The sequence below is a fragment of the Mesoplodon mirus genome (genome assembly GCF_964341445.2).
Source record: "Mesoplodon mirus genome assembly, chromosome: 5".
Taxonomy (NCBI): Eukaryota; Metazoa; Chordata; class Mammalia; order Artiodactyla; family Ziphiidae; genus Mesoplodon; species Mesoplodon mirus.
Genome location: NC_138980.1, coordinates 185818145 through 185839786, shown reverse-complemented (window position 1 = coordinate 185839786; position 21642 = coordinate 185818145). Strand labels below are relative to the sequence as shown.

Genomic DNA, 21642 nt, shown 5'->3' with positions numbered 1-21642 from the left:
CTTGCTATCTCTCCGAGATCATTTGGTGCCAAAACACGGAAGTTCAAGGTAAACTGCGGGTCTCGTCCAAACTGCTGGCTGGAAACTCCTGACTTTCACTGTCTCTCCCACGCTTCTCTGATTTTCTTTCCCACCTTACTTGCACAGCAAGCTTTCTTTTTTACCTAATACTTTAACACCCTCTTCAGGAAGGACTAACTGCACCCTGGCCGCAGGCAAGCCCACTGTTGTCAGTGTCAGATAAAATCCTCAAGTCCTGACCCCCATGGCACTTTCCAGAGTGGCCAACTGCAGTTCCTCCAGGAGCTCCCCTTTCACTCCAGGCCTTGGAAGCCCATACACCGCAATGTCCAGCCTATTAGGCTGGCCACATTCAAGCAGGCCACAGCGCTCAGTCTCAAGGATAGACAACAGATCCCCACCCCCCACCACCAGAAACATCATGGCAACTGCTCTACACTGGTCCAAATGTCCTCTCCAGGTAATAAAGGAGGACACTTTGTGCAAGGTACCAAGGATGACCAGAGACATCTTGTTAGAAATCAGTGGGGGAGGGAGTGGAGTCAAGATGGAGGTGGGGCAAGATGCAGAGTTAGCATCTCCCCACAACAAGGACACCTGCCAGCAGCTGGTGGGGGACAGTGACCCCCAAGGAGATGGGAGGAACCCCAGAGTGAACCGGTAGGACATAGGGGGACCGAGGAAGGAGGAGAAGTGGAGGCCAGAAAGGACTGGTGCCCCTGAGGCCAGGGAAATCAGGAGACGCAGGTGGGAGGGACTCTCTGGGAAGAGGAAGAGCAGGAGAGGAGTGGAGGGCGATCGCCTGGCCCACTCGGCCGGGGAGACTGCTGAGCTCTCAAGCTGCTTCCCCCCACTCCAATACCCCATCCAGTCTGCCTGGGTCCTGGGGGCATAGGAGGGAGGCCAGGGGATCAGGAGAGGCAGGTGGGAGGGGCCCTTCCAGACCCCAGACCAGAGGAGCAGGAGAGGAGAGGAGGGCATTTGCCCCACACATTCGAACCCAGGAAGCCTACTGGGCTCCCAGCTGAGGTCCCTGCCCTCTGAGACCAGGGGTGGGGGGCACACCGGGGCCCCTTCTGTTACTTGAGCCTAAGCCCCACCTCCCACAGCCCCCAGGGCCTTTTCCAGCCCTGTGGGTCCTGAGCATTGGCCCCGCCCACTGCCCAAACCTCACCCTTGCTTAGGCCCAGCCCTCCACAGCCAAGGTCTCCCCCACCCTCTTTTTTTTCCCCTCCTCGTCTTTTTTACTATTGTGGTACTGTTGTACCTTCCAGTTGTTGATTCATCTATATTTTTGTTTTTATATTCTTCCCAACATATCTGTTAGTTTCCTAGCCTAACTTTATTTTTTACTTTGTTATTGTTGCTGTTGTTTTATTTTTTGCTGCCCCAGGTGGCTTGAGGGATCTTGGTACACAAGCCTGAGGTCAGGCCAAGGCTCCTGCAGTGGGAGCTCCGTGTCAGAACCACTGGACTAACAGAGAACCTCAGACACCAGGAAATATTCATCAGAGTGAGGTCGCAACGGAGTTCCTCACCTCAGCACCAAGACCAAGCTCTACCCAATAGCCTACAAACTCCAGTGTTGGAAGCCTCAGGCCAAACAACCAGTAAGAGAGGAACACAATTCCACTCATTAAAAAAAAAAAAAATGACATGGCAAAAGGATATGTCACAGATGAAGGAGCAAGGTAAAAACCTACAAGACCAAATAAATGAAGAAGAAATAGACAATCTACCTGAAAAAGAAATCAGAGTAATGATAATAAAGATGATCCAGAATCTCAGAAATAGAATGGAGACACACATTGAGAAAATACAAGAAATATTTAACAAAGATCTAGAAGAACTAAAGAACAAACAAACAGAGATGAACAACATAATAACTGAAATGAAAAATACACTAGAAGGAGTCAATAACAGAATAACTGAGGCAGAAGAACCAATAGTGAGCTGGAAGACAAAATGGTGGACAAACTGCCAAGGAGCAGAATAAAAAAAAAAAATGAATGAAAACAATTGAAGACAATCTCAGAGACCTCTGGGACAACACTAAACAAACCAACATTCAAATTATAGGGGTCCCAGAAGAAGAAGAGAAAAAGAAAGGGTCTGAGAAAATATTTGAAGAGATTATAGTTGAAAACTTCCCTAGCTTGGGAAAGGAAATAGTCACCCAAGTCCAGGAAGCATAGAGAGTCCCATACAGGATAAACCCTAGGAAAAACACAACAAGACACATATTAAGCAAACTAACAAAAATTAAATTCAATGAAAAAATATTAAAATCAGCACGGGAAAAACAAAAAATAACATACAAAGGAATCCCCATAAGGCTATCAGCTGATTTTTCAGTGGAAACTCTGCAGGCCAGATAGGAGTAGCAGGATATACTTAAAGTGATGAAAGAGAAAAACCTACAACCAAGATTACTCTACCCAGCAAGGATCTCATTCAGATTCAATGGAGAAGTCAAAAGCTTTTCAGACAAGCAAAAGTTAAGAGAATTCAGCACCACCAACCAGCTTTACAACAAATGCTAAAGAAACTTCTCTAAGTGGGAAACACAAGAGAAGAAAAAGGTGCACAAAAACAAACCCAAAACAATTAAGAAAATGGGAATAGGAACATACATATCGATAATAACCTTGAATGTAAATGGATTAAATGCCCCAACCAAAAGACACAGACTGGCTGAATGGATACAAAAACAAGACCCTTATATATGCTGTCCACAAGAGACCCACTTCAGACCTAGGGACACACACAGACTGAAAGTGAAGGGATGGAAAAAAAATTCCATGCAAATGCAAATCAAAAGAAAGTTGGAGCAGCATACTCATATCAGATAAAATAGACTTTAAAATAAAGACTATTAAAAGAGATAAGGAGGGACACAACATAATGATCAAGGCATCTATACAAGAAGAAGATATAACAATTATTAAGTGTTTATGCACCCAACATAGGAGCATCTCAATACATAAAGCAAATACTAGCAACCATGAAAGGAGAAATCGACAGTAACACAATAATAGTAGGGGACTTTAACACCCCACTTACACCAACGGACAGATCATCCAAACAGAAAATAAATAAGGAAACACAAGCTTTAACTGACACAATAGACCAGATCGATCTGACTTATATTTATAGACCATTCCTCCCAAAAGCGGCAGAATACACTTTCTTCTCAAGTGCACATGGAACATTCTCCAGGATAGATCCCATCTTGTGTCACAAATCAAGACTCAGAACATTTAAGAAAATTGAAATCGTGTCAAGCATCTTTTCTGACCACAACACAATGAGATAGGAAATCAATTACAGGAAAAAAACTGTAAAGAAACACAAATACATGGAAGCTAAACAGTACACTACTAAATAACCAAGAGATCGCTGAAGAAATCAAACAAGAAATTTTTAAAATACATAGAAACAAATGACAATAAAAAGAAGACGACCCAAAACCTATGGGACACAGCAAAAGCATTTCTAAGAGGGAAGTTTATAGCAATACAATCTCACCTCAAGAAACAAGAAAAATCTCAAATAAACAATCTAACCCTACACTTAAAACAACTAGAGAAAGAAGAACAAAGAAAATCCAAAGTCAGTAGAAGGAAAGAAATCATAAAGATCAGAGCATAAATGAAGAAGACAATAGCAAAGATCAATAAAACTAAAAGCTGGTTCTTTGAGAAGATAAACAAAATTGATAAACCCTTAGCCAGACTCATCAAGAAAAAAAGGGAGAGGACGCAAATCAATAAAATTAGAAATGAAAAAGGAGAAATCACAACTGACACAGCAGAAATACAAAGGATTATAAGAGACTACTACAAACAACTATATGCCAATAAAATGGACCACCTTGAAGAAATGGACAAATTTTTGGAAAGTTACAATTTTCCAGGACTGAACCAGGAAGAATTAGAAAATATAAACAGACCTATCACAAGTGATGAAATTGAAACTGTAATTAAAAATCTTCCAACAACAACACCAAAAAAAATCTTCCAACAAAAAAAAAAGTCCAGGACCAGATAGCTTCACAGGCGAATTCTATCAACATTTAGAGAAGAGCTAACAGCCATCCTTCTCAAACTCTTCCAAAAAATTGCAGAGGGAGAAACACTCCCAAATTCATTCTATGACGCCACCACCATCCTCATACTAAAACCAGAAAAAGATATCACAAAAAACCAAAAATTATAGACCAATATCACTGATGAACATAGATGCAAAAATCATCAACAAAATACTAGCAATCAGAATCTGATAGCACATTAAAGGGGTCATACAACATGATCAAGTGGGATTTACCGCAGGGATGCAAGGATTCTTCAGTATATGCAAATCAATCAATGTGATACACCATATTAACAAATTAAGGAATAAAAACCATATGATCATTTCATTAGATGCACAAAAAGCTTTTGACAAAATTCAACACCCATTTATGAAAAAAACTCTCCAGAAAATGTGCATAGAGGGAACCTACCTCAACATAATAAAGGTCATATATGACAAACCCACAGCAAACATCAATCTCAATGGTGAAAACCTGAAAGCATTTCCTCTAAGATCAGGAACAAGACAAGGATGTCCACTCTCGCCACTCTTATCCAACATAGTTTTGGAAGTCCTAGCCACAGCAATCAGAGAAGAAAAAGAAATAAAAGGAATACAAATTGGAAAAAAAAGAAGTAAAACTGTCACTATTTGCAGATGATATGATACTATACATAGAAAATCCTAAAGATGCCACCAGAAAACTACTAGAACTCATCAATGAATTTGATAAGGTTGCAGGATAAAAAATTAATGCACAGAAATCTCTGGCATTCCTATACACCAACAATGAAAAGTCCGAAAGAGAAATTAAGGAAACACTCCCATTTACCATTGCAACAAAAAGAATAAAATACCTAGGAACAAGCCTGCCTAAGAAGGCGAAAGACTTTTACTTAGAAAACTATAAAACACTGATGAAAGAAATCAAAGATGACATAAACAGATGGAGAAATATACCACGTTCTTGGACTGGAACAATCAACATTGTGAAAATGACTCTACTACTCAAAGCAATCTACAGATTCAATGCAATCCCTATCAAACTACCAATGGCATTCTTCACAGAATTAGAAGAAAAAATTTTACAGTTTGTATGGAAACACAAAAGACCCCGAATAGCCAAAGCAATCTTGAGAAGGAAAACTGGAGTTGGAGGAATCAGGCTCCCCAACTTCAAACTATACCACAAAGCTACAGTAATCAAGACAAGTATGGTAGTGACACAAAAACAGAAATATAGATCAATGGCACAGGACAAAATGCCCAGAGATAAACCCACACACATATCGGCACCTAATTTACAACAAAGGAGGCAAGAATATGCAGTGGAGAAAAGACAGCCTCTTCAATAAGTGGTGCGGGGAAAACTGGACAGTTACATGTAAAAAAATGAAATTAGAGCACTCCCTAACACCATACACAAAAATAAACTCAAAATGGATTAAAGACCTAAATGTAAGACCGGACACTATAAAACTCTTAGAGGAAAACATAGGAAAAACACTCTTTGACATATATCACAACAAGATTTTTTTTGACCCACCTCCTAGAGTAATGGAAATAAAAACAAAAATAAACACATCGGACCTAATGAAGCTTAAATGCTTTTGCACAGCAAAGGAAACCACAAACAAGACAAAAAGACAACACTCAGAATGGGAAAAATTATTTGCAAATGAAACAACAAAGGATTAATCTCCAAAATATGCAAACAGCTCATGGAGCTCAATATCAAAAAAACAAACAATCCAGTTAAAAAATGGGCAGAAGACCTAAATAGACGTTTCACCAAGGAAGACATACAGATGGCCAAGAGGCACATGAAAAGATGCTCAACATCACTAATTATTCGAGAAATGCAAATCAAAACTACAATGAGGCGTCACCAGATGCCGATCAGAATGGCCATTATCAAAAAAATCTAGAAACAATAAATGCTGGAAAGGGTGTGGTGAAAAGGCAACCCTCCTGCACTGTTGGTGGGAATGTAAATTGATACAACCACTATGGAAAACAGTATGGAGGTTCCTTAAAAAACTAAAAATAGAACTACCATATGACCCAGCAATCCCACTACTGAGCATATACCCTGAGAAAACCATAATTCAAAAAGAGTCATGTACCAAAATGTTCACTGCAGCTCTATTTACAATAGCCCGGAGCTGGAAACAACCTAAGTGTACATCATCGGATGAATGGATAAAGAAGATGTGGCACATATATACAATGGAATATTACTCAACCATAAAAAAAATGAAATTGAGTTATTTGTAGTGAGGTGGATGGAGCTAGAGTCTGTCATACAGAGTGAAGTAAGTCAGAAAGAGAAAAGCAAATACCGTACGCTAACACATATATAGAGAATCTTTAAAAAAAAAAAAGTGGTACTGATGGACATAGTTTCAGGGCAGGAATAAAGAGGCAGATGTAGAGAATGGACTTGAGGACATGGGGTGGGAAGGGGAAGCTGGGGCAAAGTGAGAGTAGCATCGACATATACACACTACCGAATGTAACATCGTTGGCTGGTGGGAAGCAGCCGCATAGCACACGGAGATCAGCTCGGTGCTTTGCGATGACCTAGAGGGGTGGGACAGGGAGGGTGGGAGGGAGGCTCAAGAGGGAGGGGATATGGGGACATGTGTATGCAGATGGCTGATTCGCTTTGTTGTGCGACAGAAACTAACACAGTATTGTGAAGTAATTATGCTCCAGTAAAGATCTTTTTTTAAAAAAAAAGGAAAAGAAAAGAAATCAGTGGGGGAGTAGAGGGCACCCCACACCCCATTAGATGAGAGAAGGGAACCCAGGCCCTCTGAGTGTCCGTCAGGCGCCTCCTACTACTGTTTCCAGGGTGCTGGCCTTCATCTCTAGGAGCACTGTTCTTGGTTGCAGGTTATTCAACATGGGAGGATCCCCTTTCTAAGCCAGATGGGCTGAGAAAGGGGAAGCTTAGGTTTTGCTGTAACACTGCCTGGCCTTTATATAAGTTGGGGGTTGGGAAAATGGCCTAAAATGTGTTGCTTACAGTTAGATCTTTTTGCCACAGGATGGCGAAATGCACTGAGCTTCCCTATGTTCAGGCCTTTATGGCCATTTATCATAACCCTGCTCTATGTGGCTCCTCTAATCAAAAGCCTGAGGAATCAAAAAAAAAAAAAAAAAACCACTCTCCTGACATTCTAAACGATCCTCTTTTAACCACCACCACCCCGCACCCAGCTCTCATGGGGGAAACCAAGCTTCTCCCACTCATGCAAATTCCCTCCAGTTTCTTCTGGTCCAACTAAGATCCCCACCTCCCCAGAGGGACAACCCCTGATGGGACAGTGTATCAGCCAGCCTGCCCCTGTTATTAGGGCCAATTTGAGCAATATTTGGTCTATATTTTAGCTATGAAACTATGACTACAGAAAAAGAAAGACGATTTTTTTTGACACTGGATGGCCACAATATTCTTTAGACTCCGGAGAAAGTTGGTTAAGGTAAAACTCTTTTGAAATTACAAAACTGGTTCTTTTTGCATGTGCAGTTAGAGAAAGCTAGCTCATTAAAACACTTTTTTTCAGAATTCTGACCCTGAGAGAACAAAAATATGCCTAGGGGAAAACTTGAAATTAACTCTTATGCTGTCCTTGAAATACAGACATAGCCCATTTTGCCTGAGACTTCGGCCTTGGATTAATTAGTAGAACTTCAAGCCAAGAAAAAAAAAAGAGAGAGAGAGAGAGAGAGACAAAGAGGCATTTAAACCTCAAGTGGAAACTATGAGATATCTGTCTGGATATATTTATGCCTCAGTATGTGTCTTTGTCTTTGGATAATATTGCTGAGGTTAATTTGTCAATAAGCTCTATTTACTTGGCTTTTTAAAAGTAAGCACTTACAAATCAAGCAATTCTAAATAGAAGAGATACTAAGCTAAATAAATTTCAGGTTCACATGATCTGGGAAATATTCAGTGTTGAATCTCTTACAACGTTTGTACACTTTGGAAATAATTATGTTTTAGTTTTTCCAGATTTTTGGCAACTTGAAACTTTAGAGCTTTGCTAAATCAGGTCAAATGAGAAGAACTCAATAAAGGTCTAAATCATTTTTAAGATAAAATACTGGAATATTGATTGCTGAACAAATGTAAATTTACCTTTTGTCTTCTTACAAGAGGGAAACTAAAGATGTTTGGCTTTATTAGACACATGCCTTGTACCACACTGAGAAAAGAAATTGTGCTTTGTGGAAGTGCATGTTTTTAGAGGTTATGGAATATGTTCTTAAGGTTGTTAATCAGAAAATGCCAACATGACAAACAGTTCACAATTGCTTTCTTCTTGGTTTTCACTAGAGATTAAGGTTTTTAAGGGTTAAAAATTATAATACATCATTAAAGCTACTAAAAGGATAAGGGAGGGACTTCCCTGATGGCATGGTGGATGAGACTCCGCACTCCCAATGCAGGGGGCCTGGGTTCGATCCCTGGTCAGGGAGCTAGATCCCACATGCATGTCACAACTAAGAGTTCAAATGCCACAACTAAGGAGGCTGCCTGCTGCAACTAAGACCCCACACAACCAAATAAATAAATAAATAAATATTTTTTTAAAAGGATAAGGGAAATATTTCGGTGTGTGAAGCAAGTAGAATATATGTTGTCAGTGATAGAAGATATGAAGACTGGAATTTGGTTTTCTCTCTCTATTAAGAGAACAAAGTTTCCTTGGAAAGCTGCCTTTGGTAACAGATTATATGAATTTATTTGCCTTTAAGTGACTTATATTTGCTTTTAAAATCTTTTGTCACTTTGGTTGAATAAATATTATTTCACAATGACCTACGATTCTATTTGACTAAGTGTTTTAAAACTTTTTGATATTTTTAACAAAATTCCTAAGAGTCAAATTCTAATTAAAGTTCTTCTGATCTCCAGCTAACTTTGAGGTGCTTCAGAAGGCCCCTGGAGCATCTCAAAAAATATATATTAAACTAACTGGGATTATTTGACAGATTAAATTACAGGAGAAACTGTCAAATAAAAGGTAATAACAACAGAGCCTGTAAAGATTATGGCACATGCAGATAAAATTCATTCCACTTCTACACAAAGATTAACCCCTCATTGTCAGACTTGCCATCCTGACGCCCTTGTAGCATGGCAGCGGTCTACTCCAAAATCAGAGAAATCGAAACGGGTCAACAATAACTGTAAATTAAGTAGTCAGGGCTACGGGAAATCCAAGATGGCTGTCTGGCTTCTCCCGGCTCCCTGGCAAGCCTCATTTTTTATTTGATGGCTTAAAGCCTTCCCTGGCTGCAAGGCTGATGCCTTCACAATGAAAGAGGAAATGGTTAGAAAATGTGTTTTCCACTGGGGGTACACTTTCTATAATCTCCAGTGATCAAGGCAACCACTTCACTGGACAAATCATATAAGCCTTAACCAAAAACCTTACAAATTTCTTAAAATTATCACCGTCACTATCACCCTCTACCATCAGGCAAGGTCAATAAAACTAATGGAAAAACTGTACTCAAACAAAACCAAAACCAATTACATGGGATCCAACGAACTGCTAAATATGATTATGATTTTTATGATTTTTGCCTGACATATTACTGGCTTCTAATCTTTGTTTTTCAGATATAGAGAAGCCCTTCTCTTCAAGCTACTTATGGTTTATGACAATTAGGTGATTTACACCTGTGGATCAAATGAAAACATTTTTCTTTTCTCTCTGACTTGTCCCTCCAGAAATTGGAGACACTTGGTTATGAGCAGCCTTATCAGGTAAATACAAAAGACTGTCTCCTGACACGTACAGGAATCTCCAAATATTTGGGGGACCTCTAGAAGAGAGAAATCCACCAGGCAAAATGTGATGGCAGGACTTTGGCATGGCTTTCTCTGCCTTGAGAGGCCTTTTGTGAATTTAGTCTGAGACTCCTGAGGAATTACACCAGAGTCAGTATGGAGGAGCCTATGTGGTCAATGGGCCAGACTTATTTTACAAACAAATTAGTCAAAAAGGATCTTGTTGTGATTTATGTCATAGAGTGTTCTGCCTATGTTTTCCTCTAAGAGTTTGATAGTTTCTGGCCTTACATTTAGGTCTTTAATCCATTTTGAGCTTATTTTTGTGTATGGTGTTAGGGAGTGATCTAACCAAAAGACAACCCTCAGAATGGGAGAAAATATTTGCAAATGAAACAACTGACAAGGGATTAATCTCCAAAATTTATAAGCAGCTCATGCAGCTCAATAACAAAAAAGAAACAACCCAATCCAAAAACGGGCAGAAGACCTAAATAGGCATTTCTCCAAAGAAGATATACAGACTGCCAACAAACACATGAAAGAATGCTCAACATCATTAATCATTAGAGAAAAGCAAATCAAAACCACAATGAGATATCATCTCACACCAGTCAGAATGGCCCTCATTAAAAAATCTAGAAACAATAAATGCTGGAGAGGGTGTGGAGAAAAGGGAACACTCTGGCACTGCTGGTGGGAATGTGAATTGGTACAGCCACTATGGAGAACAGTATGGAGGTTCCTTAAAAAACTACAAATAAAACTACCATATGACCCAGCAATCCCACTACTGGGCATATACCCTGCGAAAACCATAATTCAAAAAGAGTCATGTACCAAAATGTTCATTGCAGCTCTATTTACAATAGCCCAGAGATGGAAACAACCTAAGTGTCCATCATCGGATGAATGGATAAAGAAGATGTGGCACATATATACAATGGAATATTACTCAGCCATAAAAAGAAACGAAATTGAGCTATTTGTAATGCGGTGGATAGACCTAGAGTCTGTCATACAGAGTGAAGTAAGTCAGAAAGAGAAAGACAAATACAGTATGCTAGCACATATATATGGAATTTAAGGGGGAAAAAATGTCATGAAGAACCTAGGGGTAAGACAGGAATAAAGACACAGACCTACTAGAGAATGGACTTGAGGATATGGGGAGGGGGAAGGGTAAGCTGTGACCAAGTGAGAGAGTGGCTTGGAAATATATACACTACCAAACGTAAAATAGATAGCTAGTGGGAAGCAGCCGCATAGCACAGGGAGATCAGCTCGGTACTTTGTGACCACCTAGAGGGGTGGGATAGGGAGGGTGGGAGGGAGGGAGACGCAAGAGGGAAGAGATATGGGAACATATGTCTATGTATAACTGATTCACTTTGTTATAAAGCAGAAACTAACACACCATTGTAAAGCAATTATACTCCAATAAAGATTAAAAAAAATTAGTCTTGATTTGGCTGTGTTTAATGGAGATGAGGGTACTTTAGGGAGAAAAAAAAAGAAGATTATGTTTCACTAAATATTAAATTCTAGATTTGTTAACTAAGGTGTTTACTAAAACCCACTTCCCAGATGGTCCCTTGCTGTTATGTTATATTGCTACAAGAGTTAATTAAGTTATTAAAAGGACACTCTAAGTTTGTTCCTGAAGCTTAACTTCGTAATCAGTCTTTGGATAAAGATCTCCACTATCTACAAACAGGAGATTAACACCAGGCTATGGTCATTTAAGTTTAAAGGAACCAGCCTAGTAATACTAGAAAAAACAGACTAAGTCAGACAACCTGGGGATATACTGGGCTGCACCTAATGGAAGTTCTTGACTTACATTCTTACTTATGACCTTACTAATACATTCTTACTTATGACCTTACTAATACTGCTAACTATTTTATTTTTTATTGCCTGTTTTACAAAATCATTCTTTCTTACATTACCAAATGTATGACTGAGCCTCTGATAAAATGATAATATATAGTCCCATATGAGATCAATGATTGTAATAGTGTAACTCTTGGTATGGGAAGAAACAACAAGAGGGAAGAGTTTCCTGGACCATAAGAGACTAGGAAGACAGGTGGTCCAGAGACTTTTGGCCACTGTTAATAAGGCCTACTTCAGTAACAGCACATTGAGTGGCCTGTCAAAGAAATCTTTGCCAGAACTGGGAATGAGCATTTCTAGCACTGTGAGACAAAATGGTCATGAAATGCCCCCCAAACCTTGGTCAAATTCATGACCATGAAGGGACCCTGCCAACTGGAAACGAGCACCTGTTGCCTACCTCTACCAGGATTAAATCATGAGCCACTATGGCTGCTAACCTTCAACATCCCCTGAATGGAGTTCAAGGTGGAGTTCAGGAAAGAGGCACTCTGTGCTCTGGGGAAAACTGACAGAACAGGCCTTCAGATACATATTCTCAGGTAGATTTTTAAGGGCCAAAATTCTTGCATCTTCTCATACTAGAAAAACACTAAAATCATTAATGGTGACAACAGTTTGGGCTATTAAGGAAAAAACTACAATTAAAAGTCAAGATAGAAGAACTGTGGTTCAGACATCCAAGGTAGTACTAGGTGACACTATGGGTATGATTTCAGCCAGTCCTTGTATTGCTGAGAACTTAAGCTTTATGAGCTGTGTCAGATGTGAGGCCCTCAGCTAGTCTCAAGACAACACCAGCTGGCAGCTAGTAACTGCAGCCTTACGTTTGCAAGGTCTCTTCTTGTACCTATTACATTTTAGACAATGAAATTGCTTTAGATCAGATGGTAACAAGATGAAAAAACATGTATGATGACAAATAGCTCCTGTTATTTATGTGTTAATACCACATTAAGCATTAAAACCTACTTAGATAAAACCAGATAAGTGGCTACAAGTCTCTTCGAAATGCCAGGTCCAGACTGGTTTTCAGACTTATTCTCCTGAAAAGAAATGAGATGGATTTTGTCTATTAACGTTCACATTGTCCAACTACTTCTAACTGGGTCTGTTACACCTACATCAATCACAATGGGCTAATAAAAAAGATGTTGTGGCCAAAAAATCAAAACAGAAGCGATATTGTAAGAAATTCAATACAGACTTTAAAAATAGTCCACATCAGAAAAAAAACTTTTAAAAAAATGTATATAACCGTGCCAAATGCTCCATTCCTTTGGACAGGGTAACCCAAGCACTGACACTACCTGGACTACCATCAAAAAATGTTACAAGGGGCTTCCCTGGTGGCGCAGTGGTTGAGAGTCTGCCTGATGATGCAGGGGACAGGGGTTCGTGCCCTGGTCTGGGAAGATCCCACATGCCGCGGAGCGGCTGGGCCCGTGAGCCATGGCCGCTGAGCCTGCGCATCCAGAGCCTGTGCTCCGCAACGGGAGAGGCCACAGCAGTGAGAGGCCCGCGTACCGCAAAAAAAAAAAAAATATTATGAAACATAACCTGGTTCTTACTCCTACTTGGGCCCCTGGTTACAATAATTCTTTTACCGATCTTTGACCCCTGCCTTCTTTTAACCAACTTGTTTAGTTTGTTCTCTCTAGAACACAGCAGTCTTCTAGACAAGATGACAATAATGCAAAGATTCCAGTCATTCCTCAGAATAGATCCTGTCAAAATAACAACAGAAGTCACCCTGGGGCCCCTTAATAAAACGGAGCAAGAGCTCCATGACCCCCAACTAGGTAGGATCTGTGAGCCCCATGCCAACCTGAAGAAGCTGCAGAAGACAGACGTTCACCCTTCATCTTCCCAATAAAATATCACAGGGTTCACGTCTCTCAGGGGAGATTTGGGGTAAGAGATAGATGGGCCCCTGGGCTGAGCAGCTGGAGCTTGCCAAGCAGAGTGAACTGGAGCTCTGTTTTCCCTGACACTCCCAGGACAAAGTCAGTGGCAGGAGCTGAGCCCTGCTGGAGGAGAGATGAGACGACGACGTCTATCGTTCCTGAGGTCAGGGAAAGCTCCCCGACTGCACATGCGCAGGAAGCCTCCTCGGGGGTCGAAAAGGGAGGGGCTGCCCCCCCATAACGTGTGGTCAAACTTCCCGTCAGCCTTTGCGTTGGAATCTTTCTTGTCAAAAAGACACACACTTGTCGGGAGGGCCCTAGGACAGGTCAGAGGTGGGAAAAGAGGCGAGGAAATGCGCCAGAGGGAGACAAAAATCCAGGAGAACTGCCCTGTGCAAACCACCTGACCATCCCTTTACTGCGCCTCATCAGGGAGGACGCCCACACCCTCTCTCTCCAGGTGAGTATCTCTGCCTTGCTCCTGTCTTAAATAAGCTACTTCTCTATCCCACACGTTGTGCTGTGCTTCTAATAATAAACTTTATACCTGCTTTTTACAGTTTTTGCCTCCTTGAAACATTCTTGCTTTCAAACAGGGCAAGAGCCAGGGCAACGTTGCTCCTAGCCTCCGGCCCCTGGTGGTCTAGCAGCTAGGATTCCTGGTTTTCATCCAGGACACCCAGGTTCAATTCCTGGGCCGGGAACTAAGATCCCACTTCAGGACCGCTCACTGCTGTCTCTCCGAGAACAAGATCTCCACCCATGGCACTTCTGGGTTGGGGGCTACGATGTCTCTCGGGTCCCCAATCCCAGACCTAATGCTGAAGTTACGGGATGGCCCAGGGGGCACACACAGGGTGTAGGGTCCACTGCAGCACTCAAACGAGAAACTGAGGGTCAGTGTCCCCCAAATATGGGACGACCAGTCTAGGCCCACACACAGCAGTGGAGAGGCTGCACGCTCTGTCTCACCTAGATGGCCATTTTCGGGCCCCAGTGACCATCGTGAACTCTGTCCTCCGGGGGACAGCTGTGGCCGGGGTAACAACTGCCCTCTGACCGTGCACGTGACACTGGCCTTTGGTCAGATATCTGGGCCATGGATGGAGCCAGGGAGAGGAGGAGGGAAGAGTCGGAAAACAGAGGTCTGGAGGGGAGGCCACCAAGGCAGGTAGGCAGGACGAGGCAGGGGCTGGGCTGCAGGCTGAGCCCAACCACACACTGTCCAGGGTCAGGAGAGGTGCCCACCATGGTAAGGACACCCAGAAGGCTCAGGCGAGGGGCCCGGTACCCGGACTGCGGTGGGCAAACCAGGCACAATCTCTGCAGAAGGTGGAAAGCTGTGACAGTTGGGGTGCTCACTCTGTCCCCTGGGTCCAAGGGCACCGCTCACCACAACACACACACCCAAAAGAGACACCCCGGCTGCATCTGGACTCCCCCAGGCCCTCTGAGACAGAAACCACCCAGAAGAAAAGGGAACTTCAGGAAGCAGGTCGTGCCACACGGTTTCAATCCACTTCTTCATATTTGCAGGGTTGTGGTCAAGGAGTTCACACATCCAGGAACTGGTTACCAGTCCTAGGAAGCAGGGCTGCAGACACAGAGCACAGCCCTGAAGAGCCACATGCTCCTGGGGCCAGAGCAGGGAGGGGGCGTGGAGCCCTGGGCTGCAGGGGAGCGAGTCCACCACCCCAACACTTGGTGAGTGGGGTCTGAGAGGATCAGGACAAAGGAGTGGAATGGGAGCCATGGAGGGAAGACTGACCTCGGGGACCACACAGAGCGGCTGCAGCAGCAAAGCGGGCACGGGGAAGGCGGGCTGCCCAGGGGTCACAGTGCTGGCCCAGGGCAGGGACTAGGGAGCCGGGCAGGGGCATGTCCACACCAACAAGGCTGGAAACCCAGGGGCGGCAGAGCTCGGCGGGGCTGCTGGGCCTTCAAGGAACATGATAGGCTTGGGGATGGGAGCCTCAGGGCTTCGCTCAGCAGGATGTGCTGCGGGCACAGGGGCTGGGGCTGAGGACGAGGCCAGGATGGACAGGTGGGTCTGAGCAAGGACAGAGGGAGCATGCTGGCTCGGCACAGGGGAAGGAAAGGCCCCCCGTGTTGGGGGTGGGGGGTGGCTGAGGGTCCTGCCCAGGACAGTGGGGCCGGCTTGGATCTCAGGGCAGTGGCAGCCGGGGTGGCGGTGGGCTCTGGGCTGGCGCCGGGGCCCAGGGCAGCGGGAGCGCTGGGAGCACAGCAGGCAGGGCTGGCCTGGGCTCCTGTGTGCGCAGAGCTGGCCGCACAGAGGCTGAGCACGCAGCTGCACAGGCTACACGAGGGGCGAGCGGAGCCAGGGCCTGAGGGCCGGGAGCAGGGGCTGGGGGCAGGGAGCGGGGAGGCAGAGGGCAGGTGACCCGGCAACTGGAGGGAGAAGCGACCAAGGAGGATCCTGCGGGTGGTGGGAGAGAGAGGAGGGTGAAGCTCGGAAGGCCAGGAGCTCCTCTGGGAGGGGCCCACGGTGGGACAGGGTCTCTGCCAGGAGAGAGTGGGCCGGAGACAGGGTGGGCACCTAGCGACTCCAGAGAAGAGAGCTCAGCCCCAGGAAGGGAAGGAGGCGGGAGTGGAGCTGCACTAGGGTGAGGGCCCGGGGTGGGCCAGAGGGCATGGGTGCTGAGGGCCAGAGCTCCAGGGACAAGTGGCATGGAGGCAGCAGGTGAGCAGGGGGCGGGGAGGGCAGGGGGCTGCCTGGGAGCTTTGGGGGAGCAGGTAGAGCTGGTGTAGGTGAGCCTGGGGCTGGGAGGGCAGGGGGCTCCCTGGGAGCTTTGGGGGAGCAGGTAGAGCTAGTGTAGGTGAGCCTGGGGCTGGGAGGGCAGGGGGCTCCCTGGGAGCTTTGGGGGAGCAGGTAGAGCTGGTGTAGGTGAGCCTGGGGCTGGGAAGGCAGGGGGCGGCCTGGGAGCTTTGGGGGAGCAGGTAGAGCTTCTGCAGGTGAGCCTGGGGCTGGGAGGGCAGGGGGCTCCCTGGGAGCTTTGGGTGAGCACGTAGAGCTAGTGTAGGTGAGCCTGGGGCTGGGAGGGCAGGTGGATGTCCCGGGAGCTTTGTGGGAGCAGGTAGAGCTTCTGCAGGTGAGCCTGGGGCTGGGAGGGCAGGGAGCGGCCTGGGAGCATTGGGGGAGCAGGTACAGATAGTGTAGGTGAGCCTGGGGCTGGGAGGGCAGGGGGCTCCCTGGGAGCTTTGGGTGAGCAGGTAGATCTAGTGTAGGTGAGCCTGGGGCTGGGAGGGCAGGGACCTGCCCAGGACCTCAGCCAACCAGGTACTGGGGTGAGCAGTTGAGTCGGCAAGTGTCATAGGGTGCAAGGGCCATTTGGTGCTGTGTGCCCAGCACTCCAGGGACAGTGGTCAGTCCAACGCCAGGTGAGCAGGTGACATGAGGACACAGCATCCGTGAGCTGAGCCCAGAGACCTGAGCCAAGGGGGCTGGGAGGGCAGGACGCAGGGCAGCTGGCAGTGGGGGCAGAGCAGGGAGTCCTACAGGACATCGGGCTGGGGGTCCCCCTGGGCTGTGCTGAGGGCCCAGGGCCGGGTAGAAGGGACACAAGGGCAGGGAGGACTCAGGCCTGAGATGGTGAACCGGAGCTCAGATGGGCAGAGGCCAGACACTCGATGGACAGGAAGCCCGGGCTCAGCTGAGGGGCCAGGATGAGGGGCTGGAGGCAGGTGAGGGAACATCTAGAGGAGGGGAACCTGAGTGCACAGAGAAAGCAGAGCAGCCTTTCTGCTGGAGCTCAGGGGGCTGGTAAGGCCGGGCACAGGGGGAGCTCAGGGGATCAGGCGGGGATGTACAGGGCAGCAGGGGGCTGGGAGGGCAGGGCCTGCCCACGAGCCCCAGGGTCAGGGGACGAGGGGCTGAGCTAAAGGTGCTTTGGTCTGGTGGGAGGGGCCAGGTGGACGGCAAGGCCGGGTGGAGAGACGACCATGGGAGGGAAGGTCTCTGAGGCTGAAGGGGCACGGGCATCACTGAGGGGACCTGATGGGCTACATTTCATGGGCCCAGGGTCCCCAGTATTCCAGGTGCCTGTCAGGGCTTGAGACACGAGGTTACGACGTGCCAAAGTGAGGTGGGGTTGACAGGGCAGTGGACCTGGCTGAGGGGAAACAAGGGGCCCTTTCAGAGCTCTAAGGGGGCTGCAGGTCTGGGTTAATCAGACCCGGTTCAGAGGGGACAGGTCCAGCTGGGGAATGGTGCTTGGGGTGCTAGCACCGTGCGGGAGAAAATGACGAGGGCACAGCAAGGTTCCCAGGGATGCCAATGGGCAGAGTGATCCAGAACACAGAGGCCCTGGGTGGCAAAGAGCAGGCCAGGAAAAGGGGACAGGAACAGAGCAGGGCAGTGGGCTCGGAGCAGTAGCCACTGCTCAGGGCTAAGACCGAGGGCCTGATCAGGCCAGGGACCCACAGGGGGACTGGGGCCCACGGGACTTTAATCCAGGTGGTCACCCAGCCCTGACTGGGTTGCTGAGTCCAGGACCCACAGCTGCAAAGGCAGAGAACCACAGTGGCAGAGACCATGCCAGGCCGCTGGCCTTCAGAAACTCTGGAATCACATAGTCTCTGGGCACAACGGTGCCCCAGGCCTGGACACCTGATGCCCTGCCCGGACCCTCGCAGGGGTGAGGCCCTGGCAGTCACACGGCCTCCTCTCTCACAGCCTCCACCACGGCCCCGGCAGTCTACCCTCTGCCTCCCAGCTGTGGGGACACACCTAGTTCCACAGTGGTCGTGGGCTGCCTGGTCTCGAGCTACTTCCCTGAGCCGGTGACTGTGACCTGGAACTCGGGCACCCAATCCAGCGGTGTGCACACCTTCCCATCCGTCCGAGGGTCCTCGGGGCTGTACTCTCTCAGCAGCACTGTGACCGTGCTGGCCAGCACCTCGTCCGGCAAGACCTTCACCTGCAACGTAGCCCACCCGGCCAGCAGCACCAAGGTGGACAAGCGCATCGGTGAGAGGACGGGCGCAGGGAGGGTGTCCACTATGGGACAGACCTGGGGTCAGCCTTCCCACCTGAACAGACCGCACACCAGGGATGGTGAATCCCGCCCAGGGTGTCATGGGAGGCATGTCTCTCTCCCTCACCTGAAGGCCTCCCAGGCTTAGGGAGGGGGTCCTCTGGGCATTTCCACCAGGTCCAGTGTGGGCACAGGCTGGACGCCTCCCCCAGCCCCTGGGCCCACAGAGGCGGGCACAGGTCTCACCTGCCAAAACCTGGCCCTGCCCTAAGCCCAGCCCCGGGCCATCCCCAGCCCCGGTAACCTCCAGTCTGTTCTCTGCAGAAATCAACGGGCCAAACCCCTGTTCCAGGTGTCCCAAATGCCCACGTAAGTGAGCCGGCCTCAGCCTCCGCCCCTCGGAGGTGGACCTTGCCCAGGCATGGCACTGGGGTGTGTGGGGGGGTGGATGGGTGCCTAAGAGGAAGTCCACCCAGGGGCTGACCCCCCACTGTGTCTCCCCGACCAGCCTCTCAGTTCCCAGGAGGACCATCCGTCTTCATCTTCCCCCCGAAACCCAAGGACACCCTCACAATAACCCGAACACCGGAAGTCTCCTGCATGGTGGTGGATGTGAGCAAGGAGGACCCCGATATCCAGTTCTCGTGGTACGTGGACGCTGTAGAGGTGCACACGGCCAAGACGAAGCTAAGGGAGGAGCAGTTCAACAGCACCTACCATGTGGTCAGCGCCCTGCCCATCCAGCACCAGGACTGGCTGAAGGGAAAGGAGTTCAAGTGCAAGGTCAACAACAAAGGCCTCCCAGCCCCCATCGTGAGGAGCATCTCCAAGGCCAAAGGTGGGTCAGGTGGACGGGCGTAGGAGGGTCCCTGGGGCCAAGAGCAGTGACCATCGTGCTAACAGCCATACCTCTCCCCACAGGGCAGCCCCAGGAGCCACAGGTGTATGTACTGGCCCCACCACAGGAAGAGCTGGCCAAGACCTCAGTCAGCTTAACCTGCATGGTCACCGCCTTCTACCCGGGCGACATCGACGTGGAGTGGCAGAGAAACGGGCAGCCAGAGTCAGAGGGCAAGTACGGCACGACCCCACCCCAGCTGGACACCGACGGGTCCTTCTTCCTGTACAGCAAGCTCAGGGTGGACAAGAAGAGCTGGCAGCAGGGAGACACCTACACGTGTGTAGTTTTGCACGAGGCTCTACACAATCACAACACGCAGAAGTCCATCTCCAAGTCTTCGGGTAAATGAGCCACACGGCATTGTTGCCCCAGCGAGCCCTCCCTCCCCTTGGGCTCTCAGGGCCCAGTGAGGCCACCTGAACCCCAGCCCTGTGTACATTCCTCCCGGGCGCTGTGAAATAAAGCACCCAGCGCCGCCCTGGGCCCCGCAATGCTGTCATGGTTCTTTCCGAGCAGAGCCCCGGGGCACGTTGGGCCTGCGAGGGGCAGGGGTGGACCCGGCTCTGGGTCACAGGTGTCAGCAGCAATGCGGGAGAGCTGACCCCACTCAGGGCCGGACCCAGAGTGTGCGGGTCTGCGCAGGCCGCTTGGGGGCTGCCCGAGGCCGGGGAGGGCCTCTCCTGGAGGCGACAGCTGCTCCGGCCGCCCTCCACCCAGCAGCTGCTGGGGCTCGAGTGTGTGCCCGGAACGAGAGAAGCCCACCAGAGACCCTCAGGAGAATGAGTGCCCACTTCTTCCCGCCCCTGTTGCAGCCCAAGCTGTGGGACACTGGCCGTCCTCGTCCCCATGTTCCTGTCCCTGGCTCCAGAGTCCGCGTGCCGGTTCTGGGCCCCACGGGGGCCACACGCGGCACGGGGTAGGGGGATGGCCCTCCTTCACGGTCGGGCACGGGAGATCAGCCCCCCCCCTCAGGCCAGGTGGCTCTACCCTGCTTGTCCTTGCCGGGGACCAGGCCTTGGCACTCGTGGGGACACTCATCCCTGTGCCCAAAAGGGGCAGAGGCAAGCGGCCCTGAGTGCCCGGGGGGGACCCTCCACACGCACCCGTGGACACCGAGCCCAGAGCCATTGAAAACAGACCCCCCACTGAGTCACACCAGCCGGCACACCACTGCCTTCATCCACATGCACTCACCTGCCCACGTACACGTGTGCAGTGCACACACCACAACACCACGTGCACACCCGCGGGCCTTGCACACGGGCCCTCCCACATGGCAGCCACACAGACCCACACCCGACCTCAGAGCTGGGTCTCATGAGCCCTCACCATAGACCCCAGCCTGGTCCCCACCCTCCAACACCCACGGGACAGAGCCCAGTAGGGGCAGGGCCCACATGCTCTGCTGACCCTCCAGCCCTCCGGGTCTGGCCCCCAGCAGGAGAGGAGCCCAGGGCCTGAGCCACTGTCCTGCCAGGGGGTCCAGGCACCCTCCCCACAAGGGCCCCAGCTCAGCACACAGCACAGGAGAGGGAGCAGGACACACTGGGCAGGCCGAGACGGGGGCCCAGGCTGGAGGAATGGGGGGCTGGGGCTGGTGCCCAGCAACTGTCCTCAGGTGCCTCTTGCCCGGCCCACCCGGGGCATCCCGCCACCTCCGCGCCACAGTGGGAGCCGCGCTGTGAGTCCCCGATGAGCGCCCCCCCCCCGCCCCCCGGGGGCAGGCGCAGCACTGACCCCGCCCTCCCTGTGCAGAACTGCTCCTAGAGGAGGAGGCCTGTGCTGACGCCCAGGACGGGGAGCTGGACGGGCTGTGGACGACCATCTCCATCTTCATCACCCTCTTCCTGCTCAGCGTGTGCTACAGCGCCACCGTGACCCTCTTCAAGGTGGGCGGGTCGGCCCCGCTGTGCCCTCGCGGTCCCCACTGTGTCTGCACCTGGCCCCTGGTCCCTCACTGTCCCTCAAGTTCCCTCACTGTCCCCTCACTGACCCCACACCTTCCATGACTGTCCCTCACCTTCCCTCATTGTC

At 48.8% G+C, this 21642-nt stretch overlaps 2 gene segments (V, D, J or C); both read left to right on the top strand.

Annotated features, from left to right (window-relative positions):
* Positions 1–21642, top strand: part of LOC309803787 (Ig alpha-1 chain C region-like) — a 158297-nt gene that overhangs the window by 105061 nt on the left and 31594 nt on the right.
* On the top strand, positions 569–20089 carry LOC309804451 (Ig gamma chain C region-like). The segment is given in 6 exons: positions 569–681; positions 15335–15417; positions 18407–18700; positions 19032–19076; positions 19216–19545; positions 19629–20089.